We start from the raw sequence: 18100 nt of genomic DNA on the forward strand, positions 1-18100 counted from the left end.
ATCCCGTTTAGACTCTCTCTGCAAAAGCCCGTGAAAAAATAAAATAGGGTGGGACAGACATATTTAAACTAAACTCGGGGTACAAGCTAACTTAAATATGTGAGATCCCCATAGGGAATTAATACTTAAAAAAAGAAATATTAATTACAGATTTCCTCAACATCGATTTGCAACAATAATCTAATTATCCTTCTGATCTTTTTGTCATTCTGTTTTCTTGTTCAAGATAAGGACTCAAAAAACGGTCTGCAATGACGGCCGTGCAAAACATTATCGGACAAGTGTACCTTTGGAGTAAGATCCGGTAAACTCTTAGGTTTCATCGTCAGCAGCAAGGGTATTGAAGTTGATCCTGCCAAGGTCAAAGCCATTCAAGAAATGTCCATACCCCGTACCGAGAAACAAGTCAGAGGATTCTTGGGACGTCTGAACTACATAGCCAGATTTATTGCCCATATGACTACTACTTGTGTGTCGATCTTCAAATTGTTGAAGAAAGATCAAGTGGAAAGATGGAACGACAAATGCCAAATTGGATTTATAATAAATTTGGTTTATTGAACTTTATTTGAGAAGCATTTATTCAGCATAGTAACCAGTTTCGGACATCAGAAATATTCAGAATGTATAATTATAAGTTATATATTCCTCCTGCAGCATTTCTTAATTACTTATGATCGTCACTCTATATGGAATTGGAGAGTTCAGCTTATAAACTGATTGAACTTTTCCCTCCTACAATAATTCAGATAAGATAAATTTTATCTTTCTCCATTCATTATCCTCCCTAATAAAAAAATTCTCATCCCTTCAAATCTCTCTTGCTGCATAATACCTCTATGAATTAGATCATCCCCTGTTAGAATCTTCGGCTTAAATTCCTAGCCTTAGGGTTAGGGGCCTTGGTTTTAGTAGTGTTTGATTCTGATTCCTTGGTATATTTGCGAAAAGGGCCATTCTAGTTTCCCGATGGCCGAAGAGGTTTGGAAGAAGGTAGATTATAGGAAGAAAGTGAGAGTCAGCTGGGATGCGGTCAGAAATGAAGAGAAATACGTAGAATTTAGAGTTTTTATACTGGCATGATTCACGATCTCCCTATGTGTTTATACTTTCGTTTTCTTTAGAATAAATGATAAATTTGTAGAATTAAACATTCAATCATTATCTCAGATCCATTGAAACCATTCTTCCTCATCTCTCTCCATCCCCTCTCTCATTTCTCCTGTATATGATACTGATTTCACAATCACAACTAAGATTTTGAAAACTTATCCTTGAAATGTGTGAGATAGATCAATGATTCGTAAACAACTAACATTTGATACACCTCTAGATGCTTGTGGATTATCAATGGAGAGTTATAAATAGAACAATCTTTATCTATATTTTTAATATAGTTTTTGTGAGAAGAGAATGAAGATGAAGATGATGAAAACGACCTTATAGTGTCCCATGCTTTTCCTAACACTACCCAGTGACTTTCTATTTAGGTCTCCCTCTAAATATGAGAATCCCTCTCACTTTCTCTCAGACATTAATCCAAGTCTTTGGACTTACAATCATTACAATATCAAGCCTAATGGTTACATAAAAATAACAAGGACTCTTTTGAACCCTTAAACTCTATAGATCTTAAATGTTAGTATGAGTGTGACAACTAAAGTAATCATGGCAATCCAGATATATTAGAATAAAGTATCCTAGTTGAATTATTATGCTCCTAAGGCTTGAGAGGGTTTAGGTTTAGGTTTGTGGCAAACGGTTTAGGTTTTTGGCGAAATTTTTAGGGTTTGGCTATTTCGCCATTCTTAGGGTTTATGGTTTTTTTTATAAATATTTAAATTTTATTTATTTATTTATTTGCCATTACATTTATTTACCGCAATTCCTTTTATTTACCGCAATTCAATTAAATGTTTATTTATTTGAATATGTGTTATTTTATCGCATTCTTGGGATATATAAATTGCAGTTAAACCTAAGCATGGGAATTATATTTAAGACCAGAGGGGAATTACATCGCCTACGAGTCTTATTATAATTCCACTCAGAGTGGGTTGAATATCCGGAAAGGTCTGATACGAGGCTTGACCTTGTTGAGGGCTGGACTTGGTATTTGGCTGATCTCTCTGAGAACCTACCCCTAAAATTCGAACCTCATGGATAAAATGAGTTGTTCTAAAATCCAAAGAGACAAAAAGTAATCAAAAATTGAGGATTATAAGTAAATATAAAAACAAGAAAATTTCTTTACCCACCTCCCTATGGGGGGTCACCCCCAGCGAAATTCCCAAACTACCCCTGCTTCGGAAATGAACTTCCGAAGCGCTTTTTTTTTAAAAAAATTTCCTTGATTCGGAAGTTCATCTCCGAAAACACCTCATGGGGGGTGCGTTCGGAGATGAACATCCGAAAACACCTCATGGGGGGTGAATTCGGAAGTTCATTTCCGAATTATGCAGAAACTGTGTTTTTTTTTATGTTTTTTCTTAAACGCAACTGCATTTTAATTAAACGTTACCGGCAAATAAAATAAACAATAGATAGACTGAAAACACTAATATGATAAATAAACAAAAAAAATACTAATATGAAAATATTATATACAAACCGAAATAAATAAAAATAGTGTGCTAAATATACAATCCAAAATCAAAAAATGAATAAACCCCACCACTACTGGGTGTGCCTAACCCGCTCACCCTGGGCCCTCCTCTGCCGCCTGTACCCCGCCGCACGGCCCGCATCAGTGACGATGATCTCCATCACGGCGACTGCCTCTGGTCCGCCCTGATAAATGACACCTCGATGCAACGCGTCCCGCCCAAGCATCTTTATCCGCTGGCATCTCTATCGTGCGGTCCAGGTACAGGCGGTATGGTCCCACCGCATCGTTCCCCCTCTGGAGGGCGTATCTGGCGGCCCTGGGCATGGCGTCAACGTACGCAGGATCGATGTGGAAGCCGTGGATGCGGGAGAAGTAGGAGATGATCCAGCTCTGAAACACAAATACGATAATGTATTAAAAATAAATACGAAACATAAATAAATAAATAAATACGAGAATGTGTTAAAATCAAACGTACCGTAAGCAGAGTGCAGGATCCGACCAGCTGCCTCGTCCTCCAGTTGGAGGCCTCATTCAGCTTCTGGTAGAGATATGCCAGAGTAGCTGCCCCCCAGTTCCACTGGTGAACGGTATCCAGGTCCATGAAATAGCGGAGGTAGGCCACGTCGACGTACTTGGCGCTCTTGTCCACAAAGCATGCAGCGCCTACCACATGCATGTACCAGCACCGAAGAGCGCAGCCGCGGTGGTACTCCCTGAATAGGTCGTTACCCTCCTGCTCGGCCTCGACCGCCGCGTCCAGGTGGAACTCAAAATAGAGGCTCAGTGTGTTGAACCGGACATGAGGCCCAGAAGTCGAGACGCACTCCAGGTGAGCAACCTCGTGCGGCAGGGCCAAATAGTGCATCATCCACTCAATGGCCTCGACCCTCTGGATCCTGGAGTGGTCCAACAGCGGCCCCCTAATAGGCAGGTGGAGAAGACACTGGACGTCATGCAAGGTGATCGTCAACTCCCCCACCGGCAAGTGGAAAGAAGACGTCTCCTTGTGCCAGCGCTCCACAAATGCCCCCTGCATGCCGGTGCTGATGGTGGTGTACCCGGTCATGCAGAGCCCGCAAAGCCCTGAACCTCGCACATGGTCGTTAAACCACTGAGCTGCTGGTTTAAACAGACCGAAAATCTTCCTGGAGTGGTTCACCATTTTCAATGGCTCTCTCTCCTGTTACAAAAAAAAACAAATAAGCGAGAAATAAACGGTAAAATTATAAAAAATGGTGACAAATAAACGGCTAAGTTAAAAAAAATACCTCTCCCTCCCAGATCCGCCGAGCGACGTGATCCTGGTAGTGAATCAGCAGGGAAGTGTCAAAAGGTCCTCCCGGAAAGCTATCCACCTCCTGCTCCTCCTGCTCCTCCTCCTCCCCGACTGGAGGGTCAACATCCGGTATGACCTCCTCCTCCTCCTCATCCTCATCCTCCTCCTCTCGTTACCCTCCTGCTCGGCCTCGACTGAAGGATAGAAAAACACTTAGAAAGGGGGGGATTGAATAAGTGTGACTTTAAATCTTGGACGATAAAAATAAATGCACAAATATTTTTATCCTGGTTCGCTGTTAACGAAGCTACTCCAGTCCACCCCCGCAGAGATGATTTACCTCAACTGAGGATTTAATCCACTAATCGCACGGATTACAATGGTTTTCCACTTAGCCGCAACTAAGTCTTCCAGAGTCTTCTGATCACAACCTGATCACTCCAGGAACAACTGCTTAGTTCACTCCTAAGACTTTTTCTAGAGTCTACTGATCAACACGATCACTCTAGGCTTAGTTCACTCCTAAGACTTTCTGCTCAGCCAACTGCTAAGACTTCCTCTAGAGTATTCTGATCAACCTGATCACTCTAGTTACAAACTGCTCAGCCAACTGCCAAGACTTCCTAGAGTATACTGATCAACCGATCACTCTAGTTCCTTACAACTTAATGTAATCAATTCAAGAGTTTACAAATGCTTCTTAAAAGCGATAATCACAACTGTGATATTTCTCTTACAGTTTAAGCTTAATCTCACTAAGATATTACAACAGCAATGTAGTGAGCTTTGATGAAGATGAAGATTCTGAGTTTAGATTTGAACAGCGTTTCAGCAAGTTTGATATAAGTTGATTTTGTGCAGAATCGTTAACCTTGCTTCTCATCAGAACTTCATATTTATAGGCGTTGAGAAGATGACCGTTGAATGCATTTAATGCTTTGCGTGTTCCGTACAGCTTTGCATTTAATGTTATACGCTTTTGTCAACTACCTCGAGCCTTGTTCACGCTGTGTCTACTGACGTAGCCTTTAGTAGCTTTAACGTTCCTTTTGTCAGTCAGCGTAGTCTGCCACGTGTACTTCCTTCTGATCTGATGTTTGTGAATACGACGTTTGAATATCATCAGAGTCAAACAGCTTGGTGCACAGCATCTTCTGATCTTCTGACCTTGAAGTGCTTCTGAGCGTGATACCATCTTCTGATTTTCAGTGCTTCTGATCTCATGTTCTTCTGATGCTTCCATAGACCCATGTTCTGATTCTGCTTCGACCATCTTCTGATGTCTTGCCAGACCATGTTCTGATGTTGCACGCTGAACCATTTGAGACACATCTTCTGAGCGCTGAATTATGCGTACTCTTTATATATATTTCCTGAAAGGGAAATTGCATTGGATTAGAGTACCATATTATCTTAAGCAAAATTCATATTATTGTTATCATCAAAACTAAGATAATTGATAAGAACAAATCTTGTTCTAACAATCTCCCCCTTTTTGATGATGACAAAAACATATATAAATGATATGAATTTGCGATCAGAAAGAGTAGACGGCAAAAGACAAATTACACAGCTATAGCATAAGCATATGAATATGTCTCCCCCTGAGATTAACAATCTCCCCCTGAGATAAATAATCTCCCCCTGAAATAAATACTCGAAGAACTTTGATAAAAGACTTCCCTGATTATTTCGGTAGAGACGATCATATAAGCTTCTGCCTTCAGAGAATTCATAGCTTCTGACTTCTGCTTCCATTGGACAGCTTCAGAACTTGAATTTCTTTGATCTTCAGAACATTCACAGCTTCTGACTTCTGCTTCCATTCAGGACAGCTTCAGAACTTGAATTACTGGATCTTTTAGAACATTCACATCTTCTGATTTCTGCTTCCCTCGGATAGCTTCAGAACTTTGAATGTCTACCAACATCACTTCATGCTAGATTTGTATCAGAACATTGTTGAATGTACCAGAGCATCATCTGAGCATCTCTACATCCTGAAATGTTACAGAACAAAAACTAAACGACAAAAGTCAGCATGAACGAGTTAGAACATAAAATGTATATTCAAATACATGATATGTATCAGAGCCAAATGTATCAGAGCATTTAGGCTAAAAACATGTATCAGAGCAAATAATGTATCAGAGCCATAACATTATATGTATCAGGGCAAATAGAATTTTGTCATAACAGGATAGACAATGATATTCAAATTCTATTATCAGTGCTTCTGATTCATTCTTCTTTCTTGCTTCTGATCTCTGAAGCTTGACAGCACTCAGCTTGCTTCAGTTTCCATGGTTTTGCTTCTAGTGTTTGCTTTGAAGATTCACTTCACTTCTCTGTACCTGCAAAACACTTAAACCATATAGAACTTGCAGTTCTTGTTAGTGAATGTGTGGGAGCCTTTACCCAGCAACTGATAGATTTAATCAAATCATTTATCATTTATCTTTCTCCCCCTTTTTGTCATAACATCAAAAAGAATATATAAAAAAAAAGTTCAGATGTATAAAACGACAAAAGAAAACATTTACTGGAATGTAAAACACAAAGAAACTTTTTCATTGATCATCAAAAGATATTACAAAAGGTTCCTATGTTTAACAAGCAGAAGCAGCAAGGAAAAGAAAACTACAAAGTAGAATTTCCAAAGAGGAAATGACTACAAAAATAAAAAAATACAACATTCGGTCAAGAAACTCAACATAGAAGTTGAGTATATCTTCCCACAACTCAAGAAAGTTTTCTGTCTTTGGATGAAAGTTGATAACAACATCAAAGAAGAGTCTGACTTGAGCGGTATTAGAAGAGCCATCCCGAGATGCACAGAGATCTGTCGCCTTTGAGTCATGGAGCTTCAACAGGCTTAGGGTGAACGCTAGGTTTTGAGAGAAGAAATGAAAACCGAGAGAGAGAGAGAGAGAGAGAGAAAACTTTTAAGAGGAAAACAAAAAGATAGGAAACCAAAAAACCATTTTGAAGAGTATTTAAAAGAAAATAAAGTGAAACGAATGATGACTAGCATTTAATATTACGTGACGTGAGGAGAGATAATAAAGACAAATGAAGTGACTGGCACAGTTACCTATGGTCGGCGTCCCTTCAACTGCACGCGCGCTTATCCATGAATAGTAACGACAGGTTTACCATCCCGAGATAAAACGTAACAGCTGTTTTGCTTTAAAAGAGGTTCTGAATCAACTTAGACAATGAAACGTTAATAATAACCGAATCATAATTTCTAAAAGATTTCAATCAGAACTTCTAAAAAAAATTGTTCCACATTCATTTCAGAAGATACTCATACATGAGAACTTCTCATCTTCTCATTCTGGGCATAAATCCATACTGATGTTCTTCAGAATGAACTTAAACCTATCTTCAGCCAGGGGTTTTGTAAAGATATCAGCCCATTGATGGTCTGTATCAACAAAGTTTAAAGAAATAACACCCTTCTGAACATAGTCCCTTATGAAATGATGTTTTATCTCAATATGTTTAGCTTTTGAATGAAGAATAGGATTCTTAGATAAACATATAGTAGAAGTATTATCACAGAATATAGGAATGTTACTCTCAAATATCTGATAATCTTCTAACTGACTCTTCATCCAGAGCATCTGTGTGCTACAACCAGCAGCAGCGACATATTCTGCTTCTGTTGTTGATAGAGCAATAGTTGCTTGCTTCTTGCTGTACCAGGAGATCAAATGACTTCCAAGAAATTGGCAACTTCCTGAAGTACTTTTTCTTTCAATTCTGTCTCCAGCATAGTCAGCATCGCAGAATCCTACTAAGTTGTATTCTTTAGATTTTCTGTAAACTAAGCCAACATTAGTAGTACCTTTCAGATACCTTAGAATCCTCTTAACAGCAGTTAAATGAGATTCTCTAGGATCTGATTGGAATCTAGCACACAAACAAACACTGAACAGAATGTCAGGTCTAGAAGCAGTCAGATATAGAAGAGATCCAATCATACCTCTGTATAGCTTCTGATCTACCTTCTTACTTACCTCATCCTTACCTAGGATGCATGTTGGATGCATAGGAGTTTTGGCTTCTTTGCAGTCTAGAAGATTAAACTTCTTCAGAAGTTCCTTCACATACTTGGTTTGGTGAACATACGTTCCTTCTGATGTTTGATTTATTTGTATTCCAAGGAAATACTTGAGTTCTCCCATCATGCTCATTTCAAACTCAGCCTGCATAGACTTAGCAAACTCCTTTCCAAGTGTAGCATTAGATGTTCCAAAGATAATATCATCTACATATATTTGACAAATTAAAATATCCTTTTCAAAGGTTTTACAAAAGAGAGTAGTGTCCACTTTTCCTCTAGTGAAACCATTATCCAGAAGGAAAGAACTTAAGCGTTCGTACCAAGCTCTGGGAGCCTGTTTCAATCCATACAATGATTTCTTAAGTTTAAAAACATGATTAGGAGACATAGAGTCTTCAAAACCAGGAGGTTGATGGACATAAACTTCTTCATCTATATAACCATTTAAGAAGGCACTCTTAACATCCATCTGATAGAGAGTGATGTTATGTTGAGTGGCAAAAGAAATTAATAGACGAATAGATTCTAACCTGGCCACTGGTGCAAAGGTTTCTGTGTAGTCAATCCCTTCTTGCTGACTATAACCCTGAGCCACCAGTCTGGCTTTGTTCCTTACCACTTCGCCTTTCTCACTGAGCTTGTTTCTGAAGACCCATTTTGTACCGATTATATTGAATCCATCTGGTCTAGGAACAAGATCCCAAACATCATTCCTTGTAAACTGATTTAGTTCTTCTTGCATAGCAATTATCCAGTCTGGATCTTCTAGAGCATGATCAACAGAAGTTGGCTCGATCAAAGATACAAGACCTAATTGACAGTCTGCATTGTTTCTAAGGAATGCTCTTGTTCTGATTGGATCATCCTTCTTTCCAAGAATGACATCTTCTGAATGACCAGAGATGAGTCTGGATGATCTTCTGACAGATGGTTCTTCAGAAATACTTAGATCCTCCAGAGAAGCTGATACTTGATCTTCAGATTCTTTGCTTCTGAGAAGCTCTGCTTCTGATGCGTTGCTTCTTGGCTCAACAACTTCTGATATGTCAATATCACAACCTGCAAAATTATCAACTTGCTTTGGTTTTTCAGAACCAAGCTTATCATCAAACCTGATATTGATTGATTCTTCTACAACCAATGTTTCAGTATTGTATACTCTGTAGCCTTTTGAGCGTTCAGAATATCCAAGAAGGAAACACTTTTGAGCTTTGGAATCAAACTTACCAAGATGATCTTTAGTGTTCAGAATAAAGCACACACATCCAAAAGGATGGAAATATGAAATGTTGGGCTTTTTATTCTTCCACAATTCATAGGGAGTCTTATTAAGAATAGGTCTGATAGAGATTCTATTCTGAATATAACATGCAGTGTTTATTGCTTCTGCCCAGAAATGCTTAGCCATATTGGTTTCATTGATCATGGTTCTGGCCATTTCTTGAAGAGTCCTATTCTTTCGTTCTACAACCCCATTTTGCTGTGGAGTTCTAGGACAAGAGAAATCATGGGCAATACCATTTTCTTTGAAGAATTCTTCAAAGGGTCTGTTCTCAAATTCACCACCATGATCACTTCTGACCTTTATGATTTTACACTCTTTTTCAGATTGAATCTGAATGCAGAAATCAAAGAACACTGAATGAGTCTCATCCTTGTGTTTCAAGAATTTTACCCATGTCCAGCGGCTATAATCATCTACGATGACTAATCCATATTTCTTTCCTCTGACAGATGCTGTTTTGACTGGGCCAAACAGATCAATGTGCAAGAGTTCTAATGGCCTTGAGGTAGAAACAACATTCTTAGACTTGAATGCAGGTTTGGAGAACTTGCCCTTCTGACATGCTTCACAAAGAGCATCTGATTGGAATTTCAAATTAGGGAGTCCTCTGACAAGATTCAGTTTGTTAATCTGAGAGATCTTTCTCAAACTAGCATGACCTAATCTTCTGTGCCAGACCCACTGCTCTTCAGAAACAGACATAAGACAAGTCACCTTCTGACTCATAAGATCTTGCAGATCTGTCTTATAAATGTTGTTCTTCCTCTTGCCTGTAAATAGGATTGAGCCATCCTTCTGATTTACAGCCTTGCAAGACTTTTGATTGAAGATTATATCATAACCATTGTCACTTAATTGACTGATAGATAAGAGGTTATGAGTTAATCCTTCTACAAGAAGTACATTAGAAATGGAAGGAGAGTTACCAGACTTTATAGTTCCAGAGCCAATTATCTTGCCCTTCTGATCTCCTCCGAACTTGACTTCTCCTCCAGACTTAAGCACCAGGTCTTGGAACATAGACCTTCTTCCTGTCATGTGTCGCGAGCATCCAGAGTCCAGGTACCATGACATGTTGTGCTTTGTCCTTCTTGCAGCCAAGGATATCTGCAATAGGAATAATCTTATCCTTAGGTACCCACATCTTTTTGGGTCCTTTCTTGTTAGATTTTCTCAAGTTCTGATTGAACTTGGGTTTAACATTGTAAGCAATAGGAGGAACAGCATGATAATTCTTAATGTGAGTTTCATGATATTTCCTAGGTTGTGTCACATGCTTCTTAGTGTGTGTTATGTGAAAACTTTGTGCATGTGAGGTGTGCCTAATATCATGAGAGTGGCCATACTTGAACTGATCATACAATGGCTTGTATGTAATTTTCATTTCATCAACAGGTTCAAGTTTGTATGGGGTTTCACCCTCATAACCAATGCCAACTCTTTTGTTTCCAGACACAGCATATATCATAGAAGCTAGCTGACTTCTGCCAATACTTCTAGATAAGAACTTTCTGAAACTTAAATCATATTCTTTCAGAATATGGTTCAGACTAGGAGTGGATTTTTCTGAATCAGAAGGAGATCCAACATTATTGGATAATTTTAAAAGTTTTTCTTTTAATTCAGAATTCTCCAACTCAAGCTTCTTTGTTTCAAATTCAAATTGCTTTTTCAGCTTTTTGTATTTGAGACTAATCTGAGACTTGAGTTCCAGAAGTTCAGTTAGACCGGAAACTAACTCATCTCTAGTAAGTTCAGAAAATACCTCTTCAGAATCTGATTCTGATGTAGATTCTGATCCGTCATCTTCTGTCGCCATCAGCGCACAGTTGGCCTGCTCATCTTCTGAATCATCTTCTGACTCATCCCAGGTTGCCATAAGACCTTTCTTCTTATGAAACTTTTTCTTGGGACTTTCCTTTTGAAGATTTGGACATTCATTCTTGTAGTGTCCAGGCTCATTGCATTCATAGCACATGACCTTCTTCTTGTCAAATCTTCTTTCATCAGAAGATTCTCCACGTTCAAATTTCCTTGAACTTCTGAAGCCTCTGAACTTCCTTTGCTTGGTCTTCCAGAGTTGATTTAGCCTTCTGGAAATCATGGACAGTTCATCTTCTTCTTCAGATTCTGATTCTTCAGGATCTTCTTCTCTGGCCTGAAAAGCGTTAGTGCATTTCTTGATATTTGATTTTAATGCAATAGACTTACCTTTCTTTTGAGGCTCATTTGCGTCCAGCTCTATTTCATGACTTCTCAAGGCGCTGATAAGCTCTTCCAGAGAAACTTCATTCAGATTCTTTGCAATCTTGAATGCAGTCACCATAGGACCCCATCTTCTGGGTAAGCTTCTGATGATCTTCTTCACATGATCAGCCTTGGTGTATCCTTTGTCAAGAACTCTCAATCCAGCAGTAAGAGTTTGAAATCTCGAAAACATCTTTTCAATGTCTTCATCATCCTCCATCTTGAAGGCTTCATACTTCTGGATTAAGGCAAGAGCTTTTGTCTCCTTGACTTGAGCATTTCCTTCATGAGTCATTTTCAAGGACTCATATATGTCATAGGCCGTTTCCCTGTTAGATATCTTCTCATACTCAGCATGAGAGATAGCATTCAGCAAAACAGTTCTACATTTATGATGATTCCTGAAAAGCTTCTTTTGATCATCATTCATTTCTTGCCTTGACAGCTTTACGCCTCTGGCATTTACAGGATGTTTGTAACCATCCATCAGAAGATCCCATAGATCACCATCTAGACCCAGAAAGTAACTTTCCAGTTTATCTTTCCAGTATTCAAAGTTTTCACCATCAAATACCGGCGGTCTAGTATAACCATTGTTACCGTTGTATTGCTCAGCAGAGCCAGATGTAGATGCAGGTGTAGGTATAGTCCTTTCACTTTCATCAACCATCTTTTAAATGAAGCGTTTTTCTCTTCCTGAATCTTTTCTAAACACGGTTAAGTGCTTGCACCTTAGAACCGGCGCTCTGATGCCAATTGAAGGATAGAAAAACACTTAGAAAGGGGGGGATTGAATAAGTGTGACTTTAAATCTTGGACGATAAAAATAAATGCACAAATATTTTTATCCTGGTTCGCTGTTAACGAAGCTACTCCAGTCCACCCCCGCAGAGATGATTTACCTCAACTGAGGATTTAATCCACTAATCGCACGGATTACAATGGTTTTCCACTTAGCCGCAACTAAGTCTTCCAGAGTCTTCTGATCACAACCTGATCACTCCAGGAACAACTGCTTAGTTCACTCCTAAGACTTTTTCTAGAGTCTACTGATCAACACGATCACTCTAGGCTTAGTTCACTCCTAAGACTTTCTGCTCAGCCAACTGCTAAGACTTCCTCTAGAGTATTCTGATCAACCTGATCACTCTAGTTACAAACTGCTCAGCCAACTGCCAAGACTTCCTAGAGTATACTGATCAACCGATCACTCTAGTTCCTTACAACTTAATGTAATCAATTCAAGAGTTTACAAATGCTTCTTAAAAGCGATAATCACAACTGTGATATTTCTCTTACAGTTTAAGCTTAATCTCACTAAGATATTACAACAGCAATGTAGTGAGCTTTGATGAAGATGAAGATTCTGAGTTTAGATTTGAACAGCGTTTCAGCAAGTTTGATATAAGTTGATTTTGTGCAGAATCGTTAACCTTGCTTCTCATCAGAACTTCATATTTATAGGCGTTGAGAAGATGACCGTTGAATGCATTTAATGCTTTGCGTGTTCCGTACAGCTTTGCATTTAATGTTATACGCTTTTGTCAACTACCTCGAGCCTTGTTCACGCTGTGTCTACTGACGTAGCCTTTAGTAGCTTTAACGTTCCTTTTGTCAGTCAGCGTAGTCTGCCACGTGTACTTCCTTCTGATCTGATGTTTGTGAATACGACGTTTGAATATCATCAGAGTCAAACAGCTTGGTGCACAGCATCTTCTGATCTTCTGACCTTGAAGTGCTTCTGAGCGTGATACCATCTTCTGATTTTCAGTGCTTCTGATCTCATGTTCTTCTGATGCTTCCATAGACCCATGTTCTGATTCTGCTTCGACCATCTTCTGATGTCTTGCCAGACCATGTTCTGATGTTGCACGCTGAACCATTTGAGACACATCTTCTGAGCGCTGAATTATGCGTACTCTTTATATATATTTCCTGAAAGGGAAATTGCATTGGATTAGAGTACCATATTATCTTAAGCAAAATTCATATTATTGTTATCATCAAAACTAAGATAATTGATAAGAACAAATCTTGTTCTAACATCGACCGCCGCGTCCAGGTGGAACTCAAAATAGAGGCTCAGTGTGTTGAACCGGACATGAGGTCCAGAAGTCGAGACGCACTCCAGGTGAGCAACCTCGTGCGGCAGGCCCAAATAGTGCATCATCCACTCAATGGCCTCGACCCTCTGGATCCTGGAGTGGTCCAACAGCGGCCCCCTAATAGGCAGGTGGAGAAGACACTGGACGTCATGCAAGGTGATCGTCAACTCCCCCACCGGCAAGTGGAAAGAAGACGTCTCCTTGTGCCAGCGCTCCACAAATGTCCCCTGCATGCCGGTGCTGATGGTGGTGTACCCGGTCATGCAGAGCCCGCAAAGCCCTGAACCTCGCACATGGTCGTTAAACCACTGAGCTGCTGGTTTAAACAGACCGAAAATCTTCCTGGAGTGGTTCACCATTTTCAATGGCTCTCTCTCCTGTTACAAAAAAAAACAAATAAGCGAGAAATAAACGGTAAAATTATAAAAAATGGTGACAAATAAACGGCTAAGTTAAAAAAAATACCTCTCCCTCCCAGATCCGCCGAGCGACGTGATCCTGGTAGTGAATCAGCAGGGAAGTGTCAAAAGGCCCTCCCGGAAAGCTATCCACCTCCTGCTCCTCCTGCTCCTCCTCCTCCCCGACTGGAGGGTCAACATCCGGTATGACCTCCTCCTCCTCCTCCTCATCCTCATCCTCCTCCTCTCGCTGGCGGGAAGAAGATACCCGAGCCAGCCTACTCCTAGAGCCTGAAGCAGATGAACTCTCCACCAAGTCCTGTGGAACGCGGACACGGCGTCCCCGTCCCTGCCCCCGTCCCTGGGTCGACGCCAGATGCGCCGCCGCCCGCTCGCGTCTAGCCGACGCAGTCTGGGACTCTCTCCCCTGTCTGATGCGTGCTGGCTGGTCTGACATGATCCTGTAAACAATCGAAATCGATTAATATGCGAGACAAATGAAAAAACAAAAAAAAATGAACTTCTGGTACAGTTCGGAAGTTCATTTCCGAAAACTGGGATGGAGGTGTTTTCGGAAATGAACTTCCGAAACACCCCCACGCAGAGCTTCTCTGCAACCTCCAATGGCAGACCCAAAACCTAAACCAAATCCATTTTTTTGCCTACTAAACATCCTAATATTCGTACTAAGCTATCTTAATGTCATTTTTTCAGATTCTAAACACCCTAATATAGTTTAATCAAATAGATCTAAAACTTGAAAAAACAATGATAAACTTACCAATTAGTGTTTAATGATGAGTTTGGTTGAGTTTGGAAGAAGAGTTTGGCTACTTCACACTTGCTTCTGCAGAAATTTCGCCTATGGAAGTGTTTGATGATGATTAGGGTAAATGATTTGGGGGAGGGGGAGAGTTCTGCTTTATCTGCAGAACGCGTTTTATTTCGGAAGTTCATTTCCGAAATTGTAGTTTCGGAAATGAACTTCCGAAACAAGACATTTTTTTCAAAAAAAAAGGCGCTTTCGGAGATGAATTCCGAAAACACCTTTTTTATGCATTTCGGAAGTTCATTTCCGAAGTCAGGGGTATAATAGGATTTTCACCAGAGCTGGACTAGAAGATAGGGAGGTGGCCAAAGAATTTCTCAAAAACAATCGTATTCCTCACACAAATACCAAAAATTTCATATTTACCCAAAAACTCTCAAGAGACGTAATAACCTTTAATATTTCGGAGATAATAATTTATGTATGTGTAAAGGCCAAAATTAACTCTAAACAAATATATGATATGAGACCAAAGACAAAATATTTGAGTGTAAAAGCAAAACTCCTTTTGGACCCATCTCTATAAACACCAAATCCAAAATAAACGTTTCCAACCAAATTCATAGTACCAATTATCATCACCAGGGTCAACTCATCCTCCAACCCAATGTCCACAAAAAACACATTCAACATCATCCTACGTTTCTTCTCAACATTCATATTCATATTCCACACAACAGCCACACCCACTCCCACTCCCGCCGACATCCACGACCTCCTCCCCGATTACGGTTTCCCCAAGGGCATCCTTCCCAACAACATCGCCTTCTACACCATCTCTCCATCCGGTTACTTCACCGTCCACCTCGAATCCCCCTGTTACGTTCGCTTCTCCGATCAATTAGTCTACTACAACACCCTCATCACCGGAACCCTCACTCACGGTTCCGTTTCTGGCGTGTCGGGGATCCAGGCCAAGATGCTCTTCATCTGGCTCCCTGTGACCGGGATGGAAGTTGATTCACGTTCTGGGAAGCTTATTAGGCTACGAAATAGATATATCATATAGAAAATAATGATGGACATACCCGACAAGTCGGGCCTATTTTGTCACGTTCGTGTTATATTCCTATAGAATTTTGCTCTCTATTTAATTAAATCATTTGTTAATAGAAGGTGAGACGAATCACTAGAAGAACTAAGAAATTAATTGTGGTGTTACTTCGAAATAATATACTGTTCTTGCTCAAAATATCATTCATTAGTATAAAAGAATCACCAATTTAGTGTTGTTTTAATATCGACTCTTTAGGCTTTATACATATATCTCAAAGGATAGTTGTGTCACTTTTATCCTTCTCATTTTAATATGTGATTGGATTTTTAGGGTTTTAGACCTTATTAAATGTAATTTTCTGTCACTTTAGTGGTGTGTGGTGAGATCCTAGTGAGAGAAACTTTGAGAGAAAAATCAAAAATTTCTTAAGATTCATTATTCTATAAATTGGAAGACTTTTGAGAATATCTAAAGGGATTAAATAATACTACTAGAAAATTCACTTATAGTGACCGAATTAGAGACCGAAAAAGTTTAAAAAAATAGGAACCCGTAAATAGAAAATTAATTGCCTCATATTACTCATGTTTTTCATATTTCTTTCATTCATATTTATGGATTCCTAATTAAATGACACGGGACACAATAATGTTATTTACTATATATGCATGTATATACCCGCATTTTCCAAGTATTGGTAGATCGAGACATCATATTATTGAACCATATCGAGTGCGCCTGAATTAGGTATTATCACCCCTCATATTCCCTTGTAAGTTTGAAGCCATTTTGTCACTATTTAGTGAAGTAAAAATCACGTCGCAAAATATGGACCAGAGATTAATGCACATTCAGTCAGAGCAGGCGTAGCAGCGTTTGGGTCAGAAAAAGCATTTTTAGTTGCGACGTGATTTACATGTCACTACTTAGTGACATGAAAATCACGTCACTAAATTTGCCCAGGAGTAAATGGAAAGCGCATTTAAATGTGTAATGTTGCGACGTGATTTTCATGTCACTACTTAGTAAATAATTAAACATTTACTTATATCAACTATAAACAAAATATTATTATATTTTTTTTTAAACAAAATAATATACTTCACACTATAATAAACTTAATGCCAGAGTTATTCACATTATCCCTTGGGTGTTTCATGTAGTTGTATATCATATTGAATGAGGTAATATGTACCAAAGTCTCAAAGTAATGAACCAAATTTGGATGAGTAGGTTTTGAATGAATATTTCGGATATGCATTTTCGAAAACACCCCTTTTTTGAGTTTTCGGAGATGCATTTCCGAAAACACTTTTTTTTGGGAGGGGGTGTCTTCGGATGTGATTCTTATGTTCTTTAGGGTGTGTGGCAAACTGAATCAGCCCTTATTTGGGGTGAGTTGACACAAGCCATTATTAGCAATGATTGGGAGAAAGCAAAAGAAGCAAAGCAAGGTGTAGAGGAAAGACAAAAGAAGATGTTGAGAGAAAGAGAAACCAAAGGGGAAAGTTGGACTCCTAAGAATTTTGTGGTGTCTTATAGTAATGAAAGTGTGTTGGAGTGTGATTGTTCACCCATTAACAAATGGGTCCCTCCGGCTCCTATCACAGCCCTTTATGAGATATCAATTTATATCTCTCTAGGTAATAAATTTATTGTGCTTATATTCCCTAACAGTTTATATCTACATTCACTCATATCACCTTTCCCAACACCATAGAATTGAAATTAAAAGATTTTCTTCTTCCTATCAATTTCAACACCATAGTGTTGAAGGTACCACTGCTTGAAAGGAGCAGCATCAACCTGAACAATGGCACTCTTCACAAGGGTCTGAGTACGCACAAGCTCATTGTTGAAAGCATTGTAAACCACATCAAGGAGACGGGTTTTGCGGGTGACAGTCTCACTTGGCCAGGAATATTTCGGATATGCATATCCGAAAACACCCCCTTTTGGGTTTTCGGAGATGCATTTCCGAAAACACCTTTTTATTCATAATTTAAATATTTTGCATAATTAATTAGTTTATATTTATATATTTGCTTTTTAACTATTTCAACCAATCAAAAAATCATAAAAAAATTTGTTCTTTATATTAAATATAGTTTATATATTATAGGCTAATTTTGTACATATTTAGAATAATTTTCTCTTTAAGTTTTACTTATTTGTGTAATTATTTGTATATGATCCACAAAAAAATGTTTAAGATAGGTTAAGAACACAATAGCAAAATTGTTAGAATAATTTTCTCTTTAAGTTTTACTTATTTGTGTA

Source organism: Vicia villosa, unplaced genomic scaffold (genome assembly GCF_029867415.1).
Source record: "Vicia villosa cultivar HV-30 ecotype Madison, WI unplaced genomic scaffold, Vvil1.0 ctg.000022F_1_1_1, whole genome shotgun sequence".
NCBI lineage: Eukaryota > Viridiplantae > Streptophyta > Magnoliopsida > Fabales > Fabaceae > Vicia > Vicia villosa.